General features: G+C 39.3%; 1 long non-coding RNA gene across 1 annotated transcript in view; it reads right to left on the bottom strand.

Moving 5' to 3' along the window:
* LOC138915435 (uncharacterized) overlaps positions 1–19,789 on the bottom strand; it is a 63,944-nt gene extending 44,155 nt beyond the window's left edge. The window contains exon 1 of the long non-coding RNA XR_011421369.1: positions 19,560–19,789. This is a non-coding gene — a long non-coding RNA (uncharacterized lncRNA). The remainder of the gene's footprint in view (positions 1–19,559) is intronic.
* Between the last annotated feature and the right edge of the window lie 1,245 nt (positions 19,790–21,034).

The following is a 21,034-nucleotide window of genomic DNA, read 5'->3' as shown; positions in this document are numbered from 1 at the left end:
AGAGGCTCACCCAGCTGGCCTGCAGGGTCGTGTGGAATTCAGGGGTTTGTGACATCCCAGGGGCCACCCTCAGCCAATGAGGTGCCAGACATGGTGGAAAAATATTCCAGTTTCCTGTCGTTCAGTGGGAAATATTTGAGGGGAGTTCTACACGACTCTTCAGAGCATCTCTAACAGATTGTGCCCCTGCTGTCCTCAGAGATAATCTACTCATTAATACACCCTTCGTGGCTCGCTCTTCCTTCCCTGTTTCACTATCTGAACCCGTGTGTCCTGGGCTCATCTTTCCACATATACTTATGCCTTAGTCCTTTCCTCAGAGTCTGTGTTTAGGGGCACCAAATGAGGACAACAGAGCTGCTCTGGTATAGAATGTGAGGGACCCGGAGCTAGACCACTCAGCTTTCTCCTTCCCACTGCCCCCGGTTCCACCCTCCTTATACAGTTGGTGCTGAAATTCCTCTGGAGCTCCAGGTATGTTATCCAAGAGCCATCTATCCCCTTTCCAAATGGAAAATCCCAAAGGCTGGATTTCTATATTCCCCCAAGTCCTGCTCTTTCTCTTGCTTTCCGTACCTTTGAAAATGGCCCCCCCAATTCCTTCAGTCCCCCAGGGCCAGAACCCTGAGGATGGTCTTATTTTACTCATGGTCCTTCAACTAAATTCCCCTTGCTCCTCATATGCAGTTAGCTGTATGTCCTCCCGATTCTACCATCTTAATAGTTCCTGAATGCATCCTCTCCTAACTGCCTCCACCACCATGTTTTCTCCTGACCCCAAGTGTTCTGGATGGGATGACTACCTGAAGTTCTCTGCGGTAGGTGCTGTCAGTGCCACAGCCAAAGCCCCTTTACAGCTGCTACACCTATTCCCCCAGGTGTGGTGAGTGCTGCAGCTGACAGTTTACACCTGCGGACTTCTGCAGAGAACTACCCTTGGCTTACAATCCGTCTAACTCAGCAGTGCTGGGAGGTTATACCCCATACTCCCTGGGAGCATCCAATGACAGATGCAGGCGACAAATGATGCCCAGCCCCTTGCCTTGAGGCAGGACAATTTTGTGGTGTAGTTTAGATTCCAGCACATTCTGTGGATGAGGGCAAGGGCAGATTTTATCTGGGACCATATACTTGCTATATTTCTGTCTTTCCTGATCCTCTTTCTCCCAGTCTATCTATTTTTACTAGAGAGCAGTCCTTCGGGAAATCCTGTGCACCAGAATCTGTCTCAGGCTCTGCCTGTGGGTGGACCAACCTAAGATCTTCACAAACTAGGCTACAGGGACCCTTTAGAAAACAGTCTCTGCTAGGATCAAATGCTTGGGAAATTCTTACAGGCAGTGTTATATATCATTTGCTTCAAATCTTCTTCTTTGGAATGAGTTTCCTTTTTGCTGCCTCTTTCTTGAATTTTCTCCTTCTCCTCAGCCCCTTTGATCAATAGCCCTGTGGGACCATAAAATTTTGTTGGTAAGCTATGTTAAGAATCTTTGTATCTATTTTCAAGTATCGATATAGATCTGGAGTTTTCTTTTCTTGAAATGTTTTTGTCTGGTTTCAGTATCAGAATAATGCTGGCCTCATAGGATGAGTTGATAAGCAATGTAGAAATGGTTTAAATTCTTCCTTAAATATTTGGTAGAATTCACCAATAAAGCCATCTGGGCTTGGCAGTTCCTTTCTTTTCTTTTTTCTTCTTTGCTTTTTTTCCCCTCATAGGTCATGAGAAAGTCCTGCCCACTCTCCACTTGAACTAGCTTAGGCCTTAGGGCACAGAATTTTTTAGCCTTTGGGCTCCAGAGGATATTACTTGTCACCACCCCCCTCCCCCCCCGCCGCCCCCCGACCCCCGACCCCATTCATTCCATCAAATAACTGTGCTATTGTCAGTGCTTCATAAAGCAAATTATGGTAAGCATATAGAACTTTCTGCTCTGGATTCCCATGCCCCCTCACTGTTGCTGCTCTGAGCCTTCCACAGCTAGGTGTGGAAGTGACAGTAGAGTACTCTGCCCATGGCTGAGCTGTACCCCTCAGCTCTGGGCATTCTGTGTGCAACCACACTGACATGGGTTTGAGATCTGGGCCCAGGAAACCCAGGGTTACCAGCACCCCTGATTGGTAGAGAAACTGAGCAAAGAACATAGCACCCCATCCCTCTCTGGGATTGGGAGGTACTAAATTCTCGTTCTCAGTTCATGTTTCATTCTCGGTCTTGGTGTAGAAGGCAATGAGGTGGTGAGGACTCTGTGTTAGCTATTTGAAGACCATCTGGGTTTTTTGGAAGAAGTGAGAAACATTTGGGTCCCTCTCTGTAAGAGACGGCTAAAAATGCCAACCACAACCTCTAGAGGAAGAAAGAATCAATGAACCCTGGAAAATTTATTTATCTTCACTAATATCAATGAATTCATCTAAAAATGAGGGAAATAATAACTGGGCCAAGAATTGTTGCAAGGATTTATTGAGAAAATACACACGTGATGCAGATATCCAGCATCCTTGTGTCCATAAATCTTTCAAATTGATAGATTCTCCCTGTCATTTAATGCTCAAATAAAAATGTCCCAACCTGTTGTTGCCTGTGGGGTGGGAAGTCTGGTATCTTCTCTGCCCCTCCACCTGCAGGAGTTCACATAGTACATATGCATCTCCAGGTTACCACTTGCTCTGGTTTCCTGCAGAGGCCAAATGTTCTGTTTCGCTCAGTTCTCAACTCATTTGGTTGGCCTTTTCTCTCAACTCTACTCAACTTCATAGTGGAGCTCCTTCCCTTTTACTTTGTTTCCCTAGGCTTCTGGAGCACAAGACACGTGTGTGTAGCAGTTTGTTAAATAACAAATGTTTCAGAATGACAGCAGGTGCTGTAAAGCTGAGTGTCTCCTGAGATGGCTATTCCACCCGGAAATGTGTCTTCTGCTCCCACAACTCTTGCGTTGGATGAAAAGACTTGCTCTGCCCACTCTTCTTCCTCCCAGGTAAGGGCATAAACTCCCTAACTCCCTCTAGCATAATATAAAAACAGGCATATGAAGGCCAAGGGGCTCTGGAACTAAAGTACTACACAGAAGTCAACCTAGACAGGGCACAAGCTTTTACTACTTTGGGGTCCCTAAAGGAGCCTTATTCTTTCCTGCACCCATGTGGCCACATGCAGTTTCCTAACATCACAGGGAGAGATTAGATATCTCCAATTCTTGGAATACAGACCAAATTTCCTCTTGATGCCAGAGTGGGGCAGGAAGAGTTTTCCTTTACCTTGGTCTAGAACCTATACCTGGAGTACCGGTATTTCCTGCCCAGGGCGAAACACTTCCTAGAATGGTCCACAGTGTCTAATATCCATTCCCTTCTGAAGAAATACCATATTTTCTCATATCTGTATGGTATAGGCTTATGGTTAGAGAAGATGTCACATGATCCTCCAACACTGGTACAACTCTCAAAGCCTGAGTTTTCAGTCTTGCTCATGGCTATCTTTCTACATAAATGTAATGCACTCAGTTCAGTGCCAACTAAGATCATCATTGGTAAATTGTAGCCATTATTGCTGATTGGTTTTGTTATGATGATGATGATGATGATGATGATGATGATGATGGTTTCTAAACAGCATCCTGGTTCTAGCCACTACAGACCTGGCTTTGCCATTTTTATCTTGTTTTCCCTTCTCAGCATCCAGCCTACCTCTGAATTTCAGAATGCTGCAAAGCCTTCTATAGCCATGGTATAATGCTCTGTGACTTATTTTCCACATTTATAAACTGAGAGAGTTAAAATGGATAAATTTCAAAGTCCCTTGCAGTGCTAGCTTTCTATATTTCCAAGATTAATTTGCATGCCCCTTAAATTTTTACCTATTTAAAGAGGGGAATTTTCCATTCCCACTTGGTGACTGAGAGTGTTGCTATTTTCTTGATTGATAAAATAGACTCTGCAGACACGCAGCAAGTATATAAACAGCAAACAAATATATATTTCTAATGAATTATTTACATTGTGTATATGCATTAGTGGAGGCGGTTTTGTGAAATGGAAGTACAAGGCAAAAATCAGTGCTAGATGAAGGGAAGGAAATCTTTCTTCACTTCCAGTTAGCTGGAAGAAAAGACTGCTGGGAAGAGTGGAGGTTTTAATAAATTTCGTATGAAGGGAGGAGGGGGCCTGAAGGCATTTTGGCAAAAAGAACATCTTTGGCAAAGAGAAAATCTTCCAGTTGTAGGATGTGGAACAAGAGAAAAATTAAGATGAGGGGAAAATAAGTTGTGAATTTGGCTGGGTGGGCTCTGGTATGCCCTAAGCAAAGCAAAAGGCAGCCAGCTCCCCTATTGTAGGCCCGGTTGAGTTTGTATTGATGTCCGAGGGTATTATGTACATCATAAAGGAAGTGATCAGAAAATATTATGGAAGTAATAGTAACAATTAGCACAGGTGTAGCCAATATTTACCGAGTGCTTACCATATGCTAGGTCTTGGGCTACGTGCTTTACATGTAAGACCTTGTGTCATATCCTAACACGCAGATGCAGAAGGTAACATCATGACTTCCCCTTGAGACATGAAGAGACCAAAATGTAACATTGCTAGCAATTTTCCCAAGGTCACGCAACTGTTAAATGTTGGGTCTGGAATTCAAATTAAGTTTTGTTTAAATACAAAGTACTATACTGATTTTGACGCACTAACATAAAAGCTTAAATAAATAATATACATATCTAGAACAAACTTAACCCTGAGGATATTAACTGAGCTCTCTGGTTGGGGTGACTTTAGTTCATAACCTTGACATTTTCTCTCTTCTGAATGTGCACTATTTAAACCCTCAAGACTTTCTAGAGATTCATACCATTTTCTCAGAAATTGACTGTTTCCTTTCCTTGCTGAAAATTATAATTGGGATGACTTCATCACTGGTAGCTAAAGCTTTTAAATTACATGAGTATAAAGAAATGTTGGTGTGGTTTTCAGAAGAGGAAAGGTTGTCTATTTTTTAAGTATTTTTCCCCTCCCTTCCTTCCTTCCTTCTTTCTTTCTATGCCAATCTGAATAAAGTCTGCCATTTGCCTTTCAGGTTCCACAAAAAGTCTTGCTTTTCAGAAGAAACAATACTTGCAAAGTTTTACTCTGAAATGCTATTAGAAGTAGAATTTTAAAGAACTTTTGTATCATTTCCTGTGAAATCATTAGTAATAATTGAGCATTTTTAATGTGTTGGACATTGTGCTTAGCACATACATTATCTCACAACACTTTTTGGAAGTAAGAATCTTGATATTATTATCTCCAGTTTGAAAAAGAATAAACTGAGATTGTTAGAGGAAAAGTCACTTGCCCAAGGTCACACAGCTAGTAAGTGGTAGAGGTAAGATTGAACCTGAGCTGCCTGATTCCAAAAACTGTGCACTTAATCATAACACCACATAGCAGGTCACCAGAGGGAAAGCCAGTCCTGCAAAATCCAGAGGAGACATGGATGATGATTGACTGTTAGACAAGTATCCATCTCTTTGTGCATTCTTTCATCCATCCATCCACCCACCCGTCCATCCATCCAAAAGTATCTACTGTACAAACAATTTATTGACTTTCTAAACAAGCAGAGAAACCAACTGCTGGCAGTTCTACATTCCCTTAATATTCTATGATGTTTCTAAAAAGGATAGAACTAGAGGGAGAATGTGCTGAAAGAGAAGAGCCGAGAGCTTTGTTTCACCAAATAATTAAGATAGTAAGGGCATAAATAGGCAAAAGATTAAGGGGCTGGGCAGAGCACTAAAGGTAGGGTTGGAATGATACATCTCTTATTCTCTGATTCTTGGCACTTTTCTTTAAAGGGGAAAGAAAACATGGAGTGAGTAACTCAGATTGTCCCACTTTCTTCCTGCTATAGCAGGCTCAACAGATTTCCCCTTGTAAACTCTGGCTTCTATGGACTCATTCTACCTGGAATATGTTCAACAACATTCCATATCTACCATGTGCCAGGCACTGAGTAATACAGAGTCCTTTCTCTTAAGGAGAGCTCAGTAAATGATAATTTTCTCATGTTTTACAGTACAGTGCTTTCCCAATGCTGGTCCGACAAGTGGATTCATCAGAATCACCCAGGGAGCTTTATAGCCATCATTTTCTTTCTTGAAAATCAGTAGAGCAAAGTGATTAAAGGTAGACTCTGAAGGCTGACAGCCTGGGTTCAAATCCCAGCAGTACATGGCCTGAGTCAAGTCACTTAGTTTCTCTGGGTTTCAGTTCCTCATTGTAAAGGATCATAATAACAGTTCCTAATTTATATCTTTATGATGAGGATTTAGAGAGTTAATATCATGCGTAAAATACTTAGAAGTGTCTGTCACATAGTAAGTGCTATAGATTATCAGCATTATTATTATTAAAAATATAGACCATGAAACTCTGCTCAGATGCACTGGATGAGAATTTTTGGAGTTTGGGCCCAACATCCTTATTTTGTTTTTGTTTTCCAGGTGATTCTGCTTCTGGGTCTTGTTTTAGACCCACAGATGTAGAGTGTTCAGTGGAATATTCTTAAATGTGATCTCTTTCTCTCTTTCTCTCTTTAAACAATTGCTTTTACTCTTTTGTGTCCTTTTAGAAATCCTATTTCTTCCAAACACCTTTTTCTTGTCTGGATTCTATTGAGTCTCCCTCTTAAAATATGATGTTGATCAGGAACTAATACTCAGTAACTAGCAAATGATTCTTTCCCCTGCATGTGATCCTTACGCCCTGGTTGTTATTTGCACAGTTTGGTTGACCCTGTGAGATTATAAATGTCTTGGTATGACCCACACTATGGGGTTTCACACAGTCAGAGCTCAATAAATACCAAGTTCAGTAATAATCTAGACACATAGTTCAAGAAGATATTCTGATTATATCTGCCACAGTCATTTACAAGGGCTCCATTCAATGGATGGAAGTAATTTTCTTGATATCAGTCATGATAAATAAGTAACTATTCTATATTTATAAATCTTAAAAATATAAAACCAATGGAAAAAATCACACAGTAAATAAAATAGCACGTATTTGGTTTACTTGTCTCATATATATGAGACTCACTGTCTATGTGATGTTGACCGCACAGCCAAAGTAAGACTAACAGAATCAGAAGAGAATTCTAAGAAAAGCAAGAAAAGTGATTGGACATGCTTTCAGATAAAAATATGCCCAATGATTCCAGGGTGAGGGACAACTTTAGAAGATACAAATTGGCTTCCTGGTGAGCAGTGATCTTCCTAAGTCTATGGGGAAGTTGTTCCTCTCCTGCCCCAAACATCACGTCTAGAGGAGGCTGCCATTCTGATTTGTTCAAGGTGTGGGCACAAGACCCATGGTGGGTATCTTAAATTGTTTGGGCTGCTATAACACAGTAGCATAGATTGGATGTCTTATAAACAACAGAAATTTATTTCTCACCATTCTAGAGTCTGGAAATCTAAGATTAGGGTACCACGTGGCTGGGTTCTGATGAGAGCTCTCTGCCAGGTTGCAGATAGCTGACTTCTCATATCCTCTCATGGTGGAAAAAGGGGCAAGAGAGCTCTCTGGGGTACTTTTATAAGGGCATTTATCCAATTCATGAGGGCTCCACACTCATGATCTAATTTCCTCCCAAAGGCCCTACCTCCTAATATCATCATGCCGAGGGCTAAGATTTTAACATATGAATTTTGGGGGTGGGGCACAAATGGCCTTTTGCATTGAGTTGAGTAGAGACCTCCCCTGGGAGTTCCTGAATTGAAATTGCAGATGAGAATCATCCAGATCTGCTACAGCCATGGCCAACCAAATGCAGCTGATAGCTTTGAGGATAAATCCAGCAGACAGGGAGATGCAATGATGAGAGATAATGAAAGGGAGAGTGGGAGTCATGGAAGCATTTGGGGCCCTGGTTTTAGTTCTTTCAGCCTTACTCCAACTCTGTCATCTCTGCAGCACAGTATGTGAAGTGACTGCTTTCTCTTTTGTGCTTATGTTGATACGAATTAATTTCATGTGAATGCCATGGAGTTCTGACTTGGTAGAGTGGAATTAAGCTTAGAGTTGAGACTCTGTAAAACTTATTCTTCTATTAACATAGCTGTGTCAGTAAACAGTTTTGGAGTCTAAACTGTGTCATGCTGTTGGCTCACAGCAAAGCAAGGGTTAACTAACATCCCTAGACATTTTTCAAATAAACCACTCTCTAGTTATATTGCTGCCTTTCTGCAACAGGCATTTAATTCCTTCAACTTAATGCAAGATTTTATCTTTCTTGAATTACATCTTGGTGGTTATGGCCAAGCATTCTAACTTATGTAAAGTTTGAACATTGATTTTTGTCATCTATCATATCATCTCTCTCTTCTGAATTTGTCGTCTGCAAGTTTGACATGTGTGCTTTATATCTTCATACATGTATACAAGATATACATGTTTAAAGTGTTACAAAAATTGAATTTTTTGACCTTTCAATTCCCCTTCTAGGCATATATCTTCTTACCTATGCATAAGGAGGCATGTTGAAGGATGTTCCTTGCAGAATTGTTACAGAAAAAAAATGAGAATAACCACAATATCTAGTAATTGATAAATAACATGTGGCATATTTATACAATGAACTGCATTACTACAATTAAAAGAAGTGAACTAGAATGCTAAGTCTGAACACTAATTGCTCTTCAGACATATTGATGACAAAGGCAATGTGTAGACTGACTAGTCTCCAGCATTGTGAGAAATAAATGTTTGCTGTTTAAGACACCCAGACTATGGAATTTTGTATATCAGTCTGAATGGACCAAAACAATTATACTATACCTATGATTTTCTATGTGTAAAAAATTTGTTAAATATAGTTTCTGGTTCTCCAACAGCAGCAACCATCAAGGTGATTGACCTACTTAATAAAGTTATCAAGAAAACAAATGAATTTGGTTGACATCACAAGTTCAGCAGAGACTGGCTAGGTACTTCCTGATCCCATTCTTCTTCTTGGGCATAGAAGAAGATTACATTTACCAACGTCACTTAGAGCTGGGTCTTGGCCACAGAAGAAGATTACATTTACCAACGTCACTCAGAGCCGGGTCTTGCCACGTGACTGGATTCTGGTCAGTGGAATGGAGATCTGGACATCAAACTCCCTGCATGATCCTCTATGCCCTCTCCTTCCTTCCACAGTGACAGTGGAGGCCAAGGGTGAAAGGAGTTGCCGCTCAGAAGACAGCCGTCCAGGGAGCTGCCCCACCTGCTTTGGACTGTCATGAAAACCACTGGTAAACCTCAGTTGTGTTAAGTCACTGAGAACCAGGAGATTATTTTTCAGCAGTTAGTGCTGCTTATCCTTTGGATGCACTAGCTCTTCCACATTCATTTATTGAGAGAGCATTAAAACGTTAAAAGAAAATAGAACAGAAAACGTCGTACTGTCCTAAATCAGCATTTAATGTTTTTACATTTTCACTTTCTGTTGTAATCTATAGACACATGTAAAGAGAGTTGTAATTAACTTGTTGCAAAATAATTTGAAATAATTAGTCCCTGGGGACAAGAATTTTGAAGAAATCTTTCTTCCTTCTTTTGAGAGTTATTTTAGGAGACACTCTTGAGGTACAGACATATTTAATTTTTTCTGAAATAATTATATCAATTTGCAATACCATCAGCAGTTTTGCTGCAGTATTACAACCATTAGCTTTTAATAACTTTAGCTTTTTAAAATGAAAATAGTTGTACTTTCTGTATATAAAAATATTACAATCTCCTTTGGGAACGTCAGACAGTACAGAAAAGTTTGATGAAGAAAGTAAAAATCATCCATATTGCCGCCATCCAGCACCCATTGGTGACATTTTGGTGTGCAGTCCTCAGTTTTGTGTGTGTGAACACACACCCTCATGCACACACAACAAGGTTAGTTCTCTATATAACTTACCTTAGCAACATATTATGGATATTTTTTATGCCAACAAATATAGATCTATGTTATCATTTTAAATATGAGCTGTCCTGTTTGGAAGCAACTACCCAGTGTGGCTATTTAGATTAAGTTAAAATTAATTAAAATTCCATAAAATTAAATAACATTAAAAATTCAGTTTCCTTAGTCACCCTAGCCACATGTCAATTCTCAATTGCCACATGTGATTAGTGACTACTATATTGCACAACACAGAAACAGCACAGTTCCATTAGTGCTGAAAAATCTGATGTATAGCACTCTCACAAATTTATAAAGCTTTGCATAGGTGTATTGAACAAATCCTCTATCTTTGATGTTAGGTTACCCCCAGCTTATTCTCTTCTCTATTCTAGACAATATGGCAAGGAACATTTTCGTAGCAATCTTTGGGCATATCTGTGATCACTTTCTAAACTCTGGAGTGGGACCTAGCTCTAACATAATGGCACATGCCAGTTTCAGCTTGGACCCAGCTCTTGTTGCACTTATATCCTGATTTTCTTTCTTTGACTTTGCTGCCTCACTGTTAATCACATTTGGATTCTGTTGTAATTCTTTTGGACTGTTATAACCAAAATACTAAAGACTGGGTAGCTTAAACAATAAACATTTATTTCTCACAGTTCTGGAGACTAAGAAGTTCAAAATCAAGGTGCTAGCAGATTCTGCCTGGTGACAGCCTGCATCCTGATTCATAGAGGGCTGCCCTCTTGCTATAACCTCATGCAGCAGCAAAGGGCAATGGAGCTGTCTGGGGTATCTTTTATAAGGGCACTAATCCCATTCATGAGACTGCATCTTCTTGACTTAATCACCTCCCAAAGGTCCCACATCCAAATATCACCACATTGGGGGTTAGGATTTCAACATATAAATTTTATATGTTGAATCAGTCTATAGCAGATGCCTTGTCATCTCATGTTTTAACTGTTGTTTCATAGACGTATTTTACCTTTACTATCCCTAGGTATATAAAACAATTCTTGTTTCCTTCTATTCTTTTCTGGAGGTAAGTTTTCAAAAACATTCTCTTCACTTACCTTGTACTTCTGAATAAGTCAGTATAGGCTAAGTTGTGCTACAGTAACAAAAAACCTCAACCTCTTAGTGGCTGAGTACAACAAATTTTTATTTTTCACTTGAGCATTAGTAGGTGTCTGGGATTCTGCCTAAAGATATCCTCACTCCAGGATACAAGCTGATGGAATAGCCACTATCTGGAAGGTTCCTGTGATAGAGGGAGAAAGTGCCTGGCAAATTCACACACTAAATCTTAAAGTGTCCTCCCAGAAGTGATACACTTGACTTCCACTCACATTTTTACCATCAAGACAAGTCATACCATTCCGCTTAATGCTAAAGGAGATGGGAAGTACATGTGCCTGGGAGAACAAGCAGAAATACTTGGTAAAAAGCATTAATGACGCATCCAGTATTTATTTCCCTTTTATTAGTTGCAAAATGTTTGCATAGGCATAATAAAATTGTCATATGATAATAATACCTAACAGTTACCATATGCCAAACATTTTGGTAAGTATTTTACATACTTGTCTCATTTAATCTTCACAATCTTCGTTTTCTTCACGATGATTACCCTCATTTTATAAATGAGGCATAGAAAGGTTAAGCATCTTGCCCAAGGTTGCGTGGCTAGTAAACAGTAGAGCTGGGATTCTGATTCTAGAAATTTCATCCCTAAATACTTCCTACATTACTTTGTGTTATCTTTTAGATTCATACTGGTGGTTTTCTCCTTACTCATCGTTGAATGGGAGAAGTTCTGTCCAGACCTGCTGTCCCTAAATAATGCATAGGTAAGCTTCCTTCTATGGGTATTTTGGCACTTTTAGCTTCTTCTCATAGAAAGCAAGTGGAGGGCTGGATGAGGCAACATCATTTGAACAAGTAAATCTTTATCAATCTAAAAAATGTAGAAAGACCCATAAGCCATGGAGATCGAAAAGATGGGTATTTTGCATAACTTTTCTCTGTTAAAACTGCTGCAGAAGTGGTGGCTTCACTGAGCTCGGGGAGTGCCGGTCCTTTGGAAAGGATCTTTTCAGTTCTGTATCGAGTCTCAGGCTTAGGGCAGAGGAACATTGTTAGAAATAACTCAGTCAAGAGAAAAACCCTTTGGCCTGTGGGCTTTCTGCTTGATGTGGCTTCCAATACATTTTCTCAAACAGCTGCCTTCCCTTGTTATTCATATTTGATCAAGCCCCAACTCTCTCAGAGTATGTCTTTGCTTCTAGACTTTACCCCTCCAAATTAAGAGAATTTTCCCCCTCGAGCCCATGTTGACCTGAATAGTGCCACTATGACATTGCTAAATATGAGGAAAATGGCTAGGAGTGGCACAATGCTTTTTTTTCCCTGTCTTGTCAACAGAGCTGTGGACTGGCCCTAGCTATGGAGACATTGACTCCAAGTGTGGTCATCTTCCATCTGCTCTTGACTTGCTCATGGGCTTTGCCATAATTTCCCTCCCTTCCTTCCCGCAACTGTCTTTGAGCAAAGGTAGTTATTTCTTTTCACAGTTGGTACTGAGACTGCCAGGAATTCCTCACTTTGTGGTTCATCTGTGGTTGGTACCATTCCCTGGTTCACAGCAGGCAACTTTGTGTTCCTACCCTCCCCCATCTTCCTCCTCTTAGGTCGTTTCAGTGATTTTCCTGGGGTGATGGGGAGTGGAGATTGTGTTTATGTTGCCATCCTTCCTGTAAGTCTGGTTTTTATTTTTCCAAACTTTTTTTTAAACATAGCAGATGTTAAAAAGTTGCTTAAATTTGCATTTCTTGATTACAAGTTAGTTTGAACATTTTCCCAGACATTTGTTTCCTATTTGTATTTTCTCTTGTGTATATTTTGTTTGTCTGAGACTTGATCATTTAGTTGTTGGAGTCCTATGGGTAGTTTCTAAAAATATATGTATGCATTCTGAGATCATTAAGGAATGGCTCCTTTCTATGGTTTTTGATGCAAATATTTTCTTTTCAGTTATGTTTCTTTTTCATTTAATGTATGTTTTATAATGGCTTTTCTATCACGTTATCACTCTCCAGAATTGTTTTCTTTTCTAATCTGTTTACCTGTTTAGTGTCTTTTCTTAGTGTCTCTTCTTAGAATGTATTTTCCTTGAGGGTGTGGGTCCCTGCTGGCCCGTCTAACACTGACTTCCCAGTACCTAGGCCAGTGCCTGGTTTAGAGCAGTTGCTTAATAAATATTTATTTTATAAAACTATATTTTATCGCTTCAAAACTTCCAAAGGGACCATGTCTTCTTAATGGTATAAATGTTTAGTCTTTTTTTTCCAGATTATTTTATTAAATGAAAACATTTAGGTTTCTTCAATTCTACTAGAACATATCTATTTTTTTCCATTCATACTGTTATCTTAACCCCATATATTATATGATGTTTCCTCTACCTTTTTTTAATAGTATTTTTAAATCATATATTAAATTATTGTGTTCCATGGATGAACTTTCCTAATTTTAAAATATTACCATATGGATTCCCTTATTGTTGCTTAAAATAAGTTTTAGAACAGATCTCATAAACTTAATTTTTCCTTATAGTTCTTCTTTTAAGAACGTTCTTTGAGGGGTGGCCTGCTGGCTTAACTGTTAAGTTCGCATGCTCGGCTTCAGTGGCCCAGGATTCGCCGTCTCGGATCCCAGGTGCAGACCTACGCACTGCTCATCAAGCTATGCTGTGGCAGGCATCCCACATATTAAATAGAGGAAGATGGGCACAGATGTTAGCTCAGGACCAGTCGTCCTCAGCAAAAAGAGGAGGATTGCTGGCAGATGTTAGCTCAGGGCTAATCTTCCTTAAAAAAAAAAAACAACAACAAAAAAGAATATTCTTTGAGCCAGCCCTGATGGCCTAGTGGTTAAAGTTCAGCGTGCTGTGCTTCAGTGGCTCAGGTGGGGTTCCCAGGCACAGAGCCACACCACGCATCTGTCAGTAGCCATGCTAAGATGGAGACTCACATAGAAGAACTAGAAGGACTTATAGCTAGAATATACAACTATAAATTGGGACTTTGGGGAGGGAAAAATATTCTTTAATAATGATACTCATATTCTTTTGAGTTAATTTTCAAGTCATTTGAAGGGTTACTGCTAATGGCTGGTCGTATTTATTACTATCTTTTCTAAATGCCTAGAAGCTAGATAATTGTTAATTTAATTATGGATTGGCATCAAACTTAGCTATTTGTCATTTCCAGCAGCCACCTTTCCCCACTTCTAAAACTGAATATTTTCCCATCTCTGAACTTCTGCAGCCTCTTCCATTTTTCATGATTACTTGAGTGATAATAACAATAGCTCTGAGATTGCACCTGTGTGTTTCCTTGGTGTCTTGGAATGCAATTCTCTTTGAATTGTCCATTCAAACTTATTAAATGAATGAATATGTTTTAAACCGTCTTCATTGATATCTTAAGTTGTAATTCCACCCCGTACACATTCCACCCTCCTACTTGAAAAATTTTGACCATAGTTAAATCAGAAAACTAACTCATTCCTCTTCTATATAATTTATGTAGCCATCCATTTACTTTCTGCATTCATTCAATCAAAAAAGTATTTATTTTCCAGGTTCTATTAAAAGTTCTCTGCAGTTATAGTGATGACCAATATGGACATTGTCCCTGCTCTTGTGTGGCTTAAACTTTGAGGTCTTTTCTTTCCCCAGTCCCAAAAATAACCGGAAGAAGGGATAAAAAGAGAAAACTGGAGTTTCTTAAATTTCAGATTTTTAACCAGAAAAGTAAAATTTTAGAGATACATTTCAGTTACTTTTCCTAATTTTGTCATTTATTCCACAGTTAATCATCAAAAGTAGGCAGCAATTTCGGCTTGATGAGCCTTGTCAGACTCTTTGCCGCATCTTAGATGTGTTTCAAGACCACAAACCTATGCAATTGTTTGGTCAGTTCTGAGCCCCATAGAAGGAACTTACCAACCACCCGGATGAATCTCTTCCCTTTGGAGGAACTAGCTGTGTTCTTCCCAAAAGTATGGACCTATAAGTTCTCCTTAGCAGTCAATACAGGATGGTCCTACTTCATCAGGAGGTTTGAAATTAATCTCCAAGAGGAAACTCTGTTGTGCCTTCCCCACTTATCTTTCCGTCAGTCTTACATTCTTCCACTCTCTTAATTCTCACATTCATTTCTCTATTCTCTGCCAGTGGGCACTGCTTTCCTGCTTTCTGTTTGCATCATTTCCACCATCCCATTTTAAGAAGCTATCATCCTTTCCTACAAGGGTAGTATACTGGGGTGTTTCTCAGCTTCTTCATTCATTTTCTTCTCTAACAGTTTACATAAAGGCAAACGTTGTTAAGTCTTCAAAATGAATTTTGAAGGTCCCTAAAACAGTTTCTTTGGTATTCACAATTTTGATGCTCAGATTAACTGACTCTTCATCTTCTCCCCACCCCACCACCCACACCCCAGGAACTCTTTCTGTAAAGTTTGCAAATAGCATTTAGATGAATTAAGTTGTTTATCACAAATATTATAAAGTTGAGAGATATAAACATGGACTGGGTTTCTGGTATATGTAGGAGTCGATAAAGGAAGTTAGAGGGAGGTTTAAGCTATATAAAAATGGCTCCATCTAAGGGAGAGTCCATTCGAATCACATCTGCTTAAAAGGCCAAGGAGAGTTTACTCTAGTCAGCGCCATGGGGATGACCAAGCCTAAGAAAACTAGTCCCAACTAAATCACTCTGGAATATGAGGCAGATTCCCAATCAAAATGATTAACATTGGCCTATTCAGCACATGTGTCTGTAGTCAAACTATATTAATCAATCCAACACTTTTTTATTCAGTATCTACAATGTGCCAGACATTGTGCTGGCTTCTGAGGCTATAGGAGATGAAAGAAACACCTGGCCCCTGATGTTAGGAATCTTAAGGAGATATTTACATACTGAGGAGCAGATAATAATGTATTGGATAAGAAGAGTTATGATAAAGGAAGTGCAAGATGTTGTAGAAACATACAGGAGAGTCACCAAGTCTAGACTAGGTGTGTTGGAGAAGACCTTCCAGGAGGAAATGACTTCTCACCTAAAACCTGAATGTGAAAAAGCTACTCAAAAGTGAGATGAGGATGGGTTTGAGTGGTGGTCCTGCCTGAGGGAACAAGGAAATATATATGTCATATATTATCAAGCTATATTAAATTTGGGCCTCTATTTCATCATAGATAAATTGAAATCGAAATCTACTATTTCTATCTAGCTACATATTGGAGTTATATTGCCCTACTCACTAGAATACTCTAAGTCCAACAGCCAAGGCTCTATTGTTCCTGGACAGTGCTTGGCTAGGCACTGCCAGTATTGACATTGATGACTTCCTTTTTTGTTTGTTTTCGTAATTGACCAACTTCCCCCTTTTCTCCATCTCCAATCCCAAAATTAACATAATATAAAAGCTATGATAATACACTCAAACAGGTTACTTCAACTTTCTGCTGGCATAAAAGCTATCCTGACTCCATCAAGGGTCTCTCTATATGTGTGTTCTGACTAGTACTTATTAGTTTGCAATCTGACTCTCAGAAGGCAATCTATTTTTCTGTTGCTAGGAGTTACCTTATTGTGGCTCTCCACATTCTCGTGCTCCTAACTTATTGTTTGCTTTCTTTTCAGTAGACAGAAAAGAGCACAAATTTAATTTGGAATCAAATGGATCTTCTACCCAAAGGACCACTGTCCAACCATGGATGCTGTTCACCAGTAAAAATATTCAACCATTGTTTTGTGCTTATCGCTAAGAAATGGTACAAATACAATTTCAGTAGTTGAGGGGAAATTAACTCTGTTTTCTAACAGTCCTTCAAACATTAGACTCTTGCTTAAAACTAACAGAGAAGATAAATATAAGAGTTTATATAGTCCAGTAGCACACAATCTCTGAAATGAAGATAAAAATGTCAAGAACAAAAGATCTTAGAGGCTATTATTCTCATTGTATGGAAGGGGAAAAATATCTTTATGTGACTCCTGGCTCAATAATACTGCAGAAAAATCAGGTCATGCTGCACTTTAGAAACTCTTAAATGACCTTTCTGGCCTGTCAAAATTAGTGGAGAAAATTTTAATGATACTCAGATCTATTGACGTTTTATGTGCTGAACTTTCTTGGAGAAATTAGGGGACAATATGCTATTATAAAGTTTCAGTTCTACTTCTTCTCTTTTACTGTCATAACTTTTGATCACACATCTTTTTTTCTGTTTTTTTTTTTTTGTTTTTTAAGAATGCAAAGCTTTAGAAAATGACATCATTGAGAGTTTTGTTCAATGTTTTCAGGGTTTGTCATTTTTGCTGGTCATCAGATGGCTCTATGTCATTTATGTCAATACATGAGAGTAATTGACCAAGAAATTTCATTGACTAATAATGTTGGTCATTCATGCATAAGTGTCTAGACCTCTCTGCCATAATGTTCTTTTAGAAGAAAGCTCTCCCTAACTCCCCATTTTCAGCTCCCGGGAAGTAACTTGCTCTTTAAGGGTTATATGATCTTTGACCTCTACATGAGGGAAATAAAGAGTGACTTGTTTGTGGGTAACCATGAAATATCCTTTGGTTATGAAGGCCTCCTGAGTTGACTGGCCAATGTTTGTGTAACAATTGCACAGTTACAATACACCCTTGAACACTGTGGGTGTATTGAGAGGTATCTGGAAGATGTAATGTACTTTAAATTACAAGAAGTAATTTGATCTGAATAAGGCAACTCCAAAGAGAGCTCATTATGCTTCACCAAAATGCAATTGCAAACTGTAATTGGATTTCTTTTTAAGATGAACAGCAAACCCAGGGAAGTGATGCATTTATCATTTTTGTCAAGCTCTTTCCAGAACTTGAGCAATAGGGGCGATGGCACACAGTGTTACCCCCTTAGGAACAGAGAGTATTCTATAACTCAGATAGGGTAGGAAGATATTGCTGTTCCTCTTCTCCTGTACACAATAGCCATTAACGAGTTTTGAACAGGGGAGGTATTATTCAGTGGACATTTTTAGAAGGTTAATCTGAGAACAACGTTTAGAGAAGATTGGGGGTAAGAAAAGAAATTACAGAAAGATAGAATATAAGACTGTTGTACTAGTCCAAACCTATAATGTTGGGGGTTTGGACTTGGGTAGGGGTGATGGGATTGGAATGGAAGATGTAGGTATGGGTAACAATTCAACACAAACGCACCCACGGCACTTAATAACTAGTTCTATATTGGAGATACTATGTAATGGAAATAACCCTGGTCTAAAAAGCAGAAAAAAAGAGGTTTTCAGGGCAAGATGGAGGCTTAGTTTTCTATTTTATAAAATAAAGGACTGGCACTAGAATGATCTACAATTCCTTTCCAGGCCTAACATTTTAAGATAGGAAGATTGTTAAGGCATTATAAGTTTGCCCTTCATTCCCTGTAGCTAGACCTAAGATCAGTAAAGAGTAAAAAGTATAGTTGCTTTTTGGTGTCTCTCTGACTTCTCACTGGCACCTCAGCACCCCAAATAGATTCCCGGCTCACCGAGGCCCTCAGCTTTACAACCATAGCAACCTTTCTGATCCCTCTCCTGAGTGAAAGGCCGTATGTCTTAGATGTACTTATGTCGGTGGATTGAGTCTCCTAAACTAAAGCATTTTTTCTCAGAGATGATCATATTTTATCTTTGTATAGTCGGCCCAATTTTCAGAAATATTCACATTTCATTTAGACTTCTCAGGAACACTGTGAGGTATATAAACATTGGAGGTGTCAGTGTGCCTATTTTACAGATGAAGAAACTGAGACTGGAGACAATTAAATAGGTTCCAGAAGATCACAGGGCTAATAAGAAGCTAAGATAGAATGGAATGCAGGCTTTCTTACTCCAAGCCCATTGCACTTCCCACTCTATTAGCATATTCACGGAAATTTTAAGTCCCTGGGCATGAATAGAGAAGAAGTGTTTTTGGGCCAAAGATCACCTTTTGGCCCGTTTTTCTACTTCCAAATATAGTCCCTGTAACCATTTCATTTTGAATAGTTCTGACAATATTCCACCTAGTAATCCGTAGCAATAATGATCATAATCACACTTTCTCCCTGACCATCCCAAAGAACGTTTAGTGTATTAATGTTGTTAATTAATCTTCATGACATCCTAGCAAATGAAGCAGATTGCAAGTAGGATGTCCCACTTGGCTGACTGGGAAGCTGAGGTAGAAAGCAAGGTTACAGAGCTGCCTCAAGGTGAGAATAAATCAGCAGAGTTGGTGAGCCAAGAATAGCCTTTTCACAGCTGAAGCTTAAAAGTCTATTGGGAAGGGGCTCATGCTATTCTCCTCAGAAGATTACTGTTCAGGCACTAGAAAAAATTGCCACTTTAAAGCCAAGCTTTTCTTCGCTTAGTTATTTTTCAGTGCTTTTGAATCGCTATTTCTCTTCTTTTGCGGGTTCCTACACTTTTGCAACCAAGGTGACTCATCTTTCTCTCTTCTGGGAGAACATGCCTAATTGTCCTGCAGATGACAATCTCCTTTACCCCTGCAGTGTCACCTCCCCCTTACCTTCTCTGAGGTTGGAACACTCCAATTTTTAATGGCTTCTCGGGAATCTGTCCCATTGGTCTTCTTGTCCCTTACTCAGGGACTTAAAATGGAGTCTTGTCTTCACAGCACACGTTTCTCCATTGGGAGGAAGAACGTTTATTTCCAAAGTTGTATTTCAATATTTTATTTTCATCCGAGAGAAGATTGAGTGACTTCATCTCTCTGTGTTAAAAATGATGATTGCGTCCGTAACCACGTGCTCAGTCCAAGCTCTGTGTGGTTTCTGTGGTTACTGCAGCATTGGAGGATCAGCCGTGTAGCAATGACTGATTGCTCTGTGGCGAAGCTAAGGAGAGTGCTGTTTCTCTGTGGCAGGGAGTCTGGTTACACTGGGGGAAAGGAATGGGATTCCTGTAGGCTGACAGGAAGACCATAGTTATCTGTGGGAAAAGGAATGATTATGTTGCTCTGTGTTGAGGAATGTGGTTGCCTTTAACCTTGAGCCTGACCAAAGAACCCCGTTATGATTTATTTTGACGCTGTATTTCAACCCCCCACAACAATCTTTCAAACATCACCAGGAAGAAGATTATCAAAATAATATTACTCTGATGGTAAAAGTATCTTTAAAAATCTAAGCCACTTAGCTCAGCAAAGATAAAAAGGCTAAACAAAGCCCACACCGAAAGATTACCAAAATATTTGCTGGCCCTCTTTTCAAAATCATTGTCTGTGACATTTTTTAAAAAGTTTCATGTGATGCAGACAGGTAGTACAGGCATGGGAAAGAGTTCAAGTAACCTTTTTATGAAGTATTTGCTCAATTCTTATCTTCTGTAACTTGAGAGAAATGAAATGGTAGAGGAGAAGATTAAAATGCTGGCAGAGTTCTAGCAGCTTCAAGGGCAGGGATGGCAAATAAATGCTACACGTGTTACCACCCGCTGTTCCCAAGTTCATGGCAGACATCACTAATGGATCACATCATTCTTCCTTGCTGAGACTGTTCTCTGTTCGCAGTCTTTCTCATCACGGCATAAGCAGCAACAGTCAGATTTTAGGACTTGGTTCTCTAGTTGACAACGTTTTACACTCCCTGTTTTAGAGCATGCTGACTTACCCTGCTTTCTTCCAAAAGAAAACTGAAGGTACAGAGAAACTGGGCTTGGGTGATGGGTGGGGTGTGTTGGTATTAATATAATTAAGGTATTTTCCAAGAGATCTAGGCTAATCCAAAGTTTGAGGCTATGATAGAATTATCTCCAAATTTAGGACACTTAAAAATACCCCATCATTAATGGAAGAAATGTAATATAAAACATCAAGTTTTACCTTTTGAATTAAGTTTGATGATACAAAGTCTGGGAAAGGATTGTGGAAACATGCAGTCTCATTCACCTTGGAACATATAACTTGGCACCATAATTTTGGAGGGCAATTTAGACAATTTAGGTATTAAAAAATTTAAATGCACATACCATTTGTCCCAGCAT

Source organism: Equus caballus, chromosome 9, assembly GCF_041296265.1.
Source record: "Equus caballus isolate H_3958 breed thoroughbred chromosome 9, TB-T2T, whole genome shotgun sequence".
In the NCBI taxonomy this organism is placed as follows: domain Eukaryota; kingdom Metazoa; phylum Chordata; class Mammalia; order Perissodactyla; family Equidae; genus Equus; species Equus caballus.
This window is presented reverse-complemented; position numbering and strand designations above follow the sequence as displayed.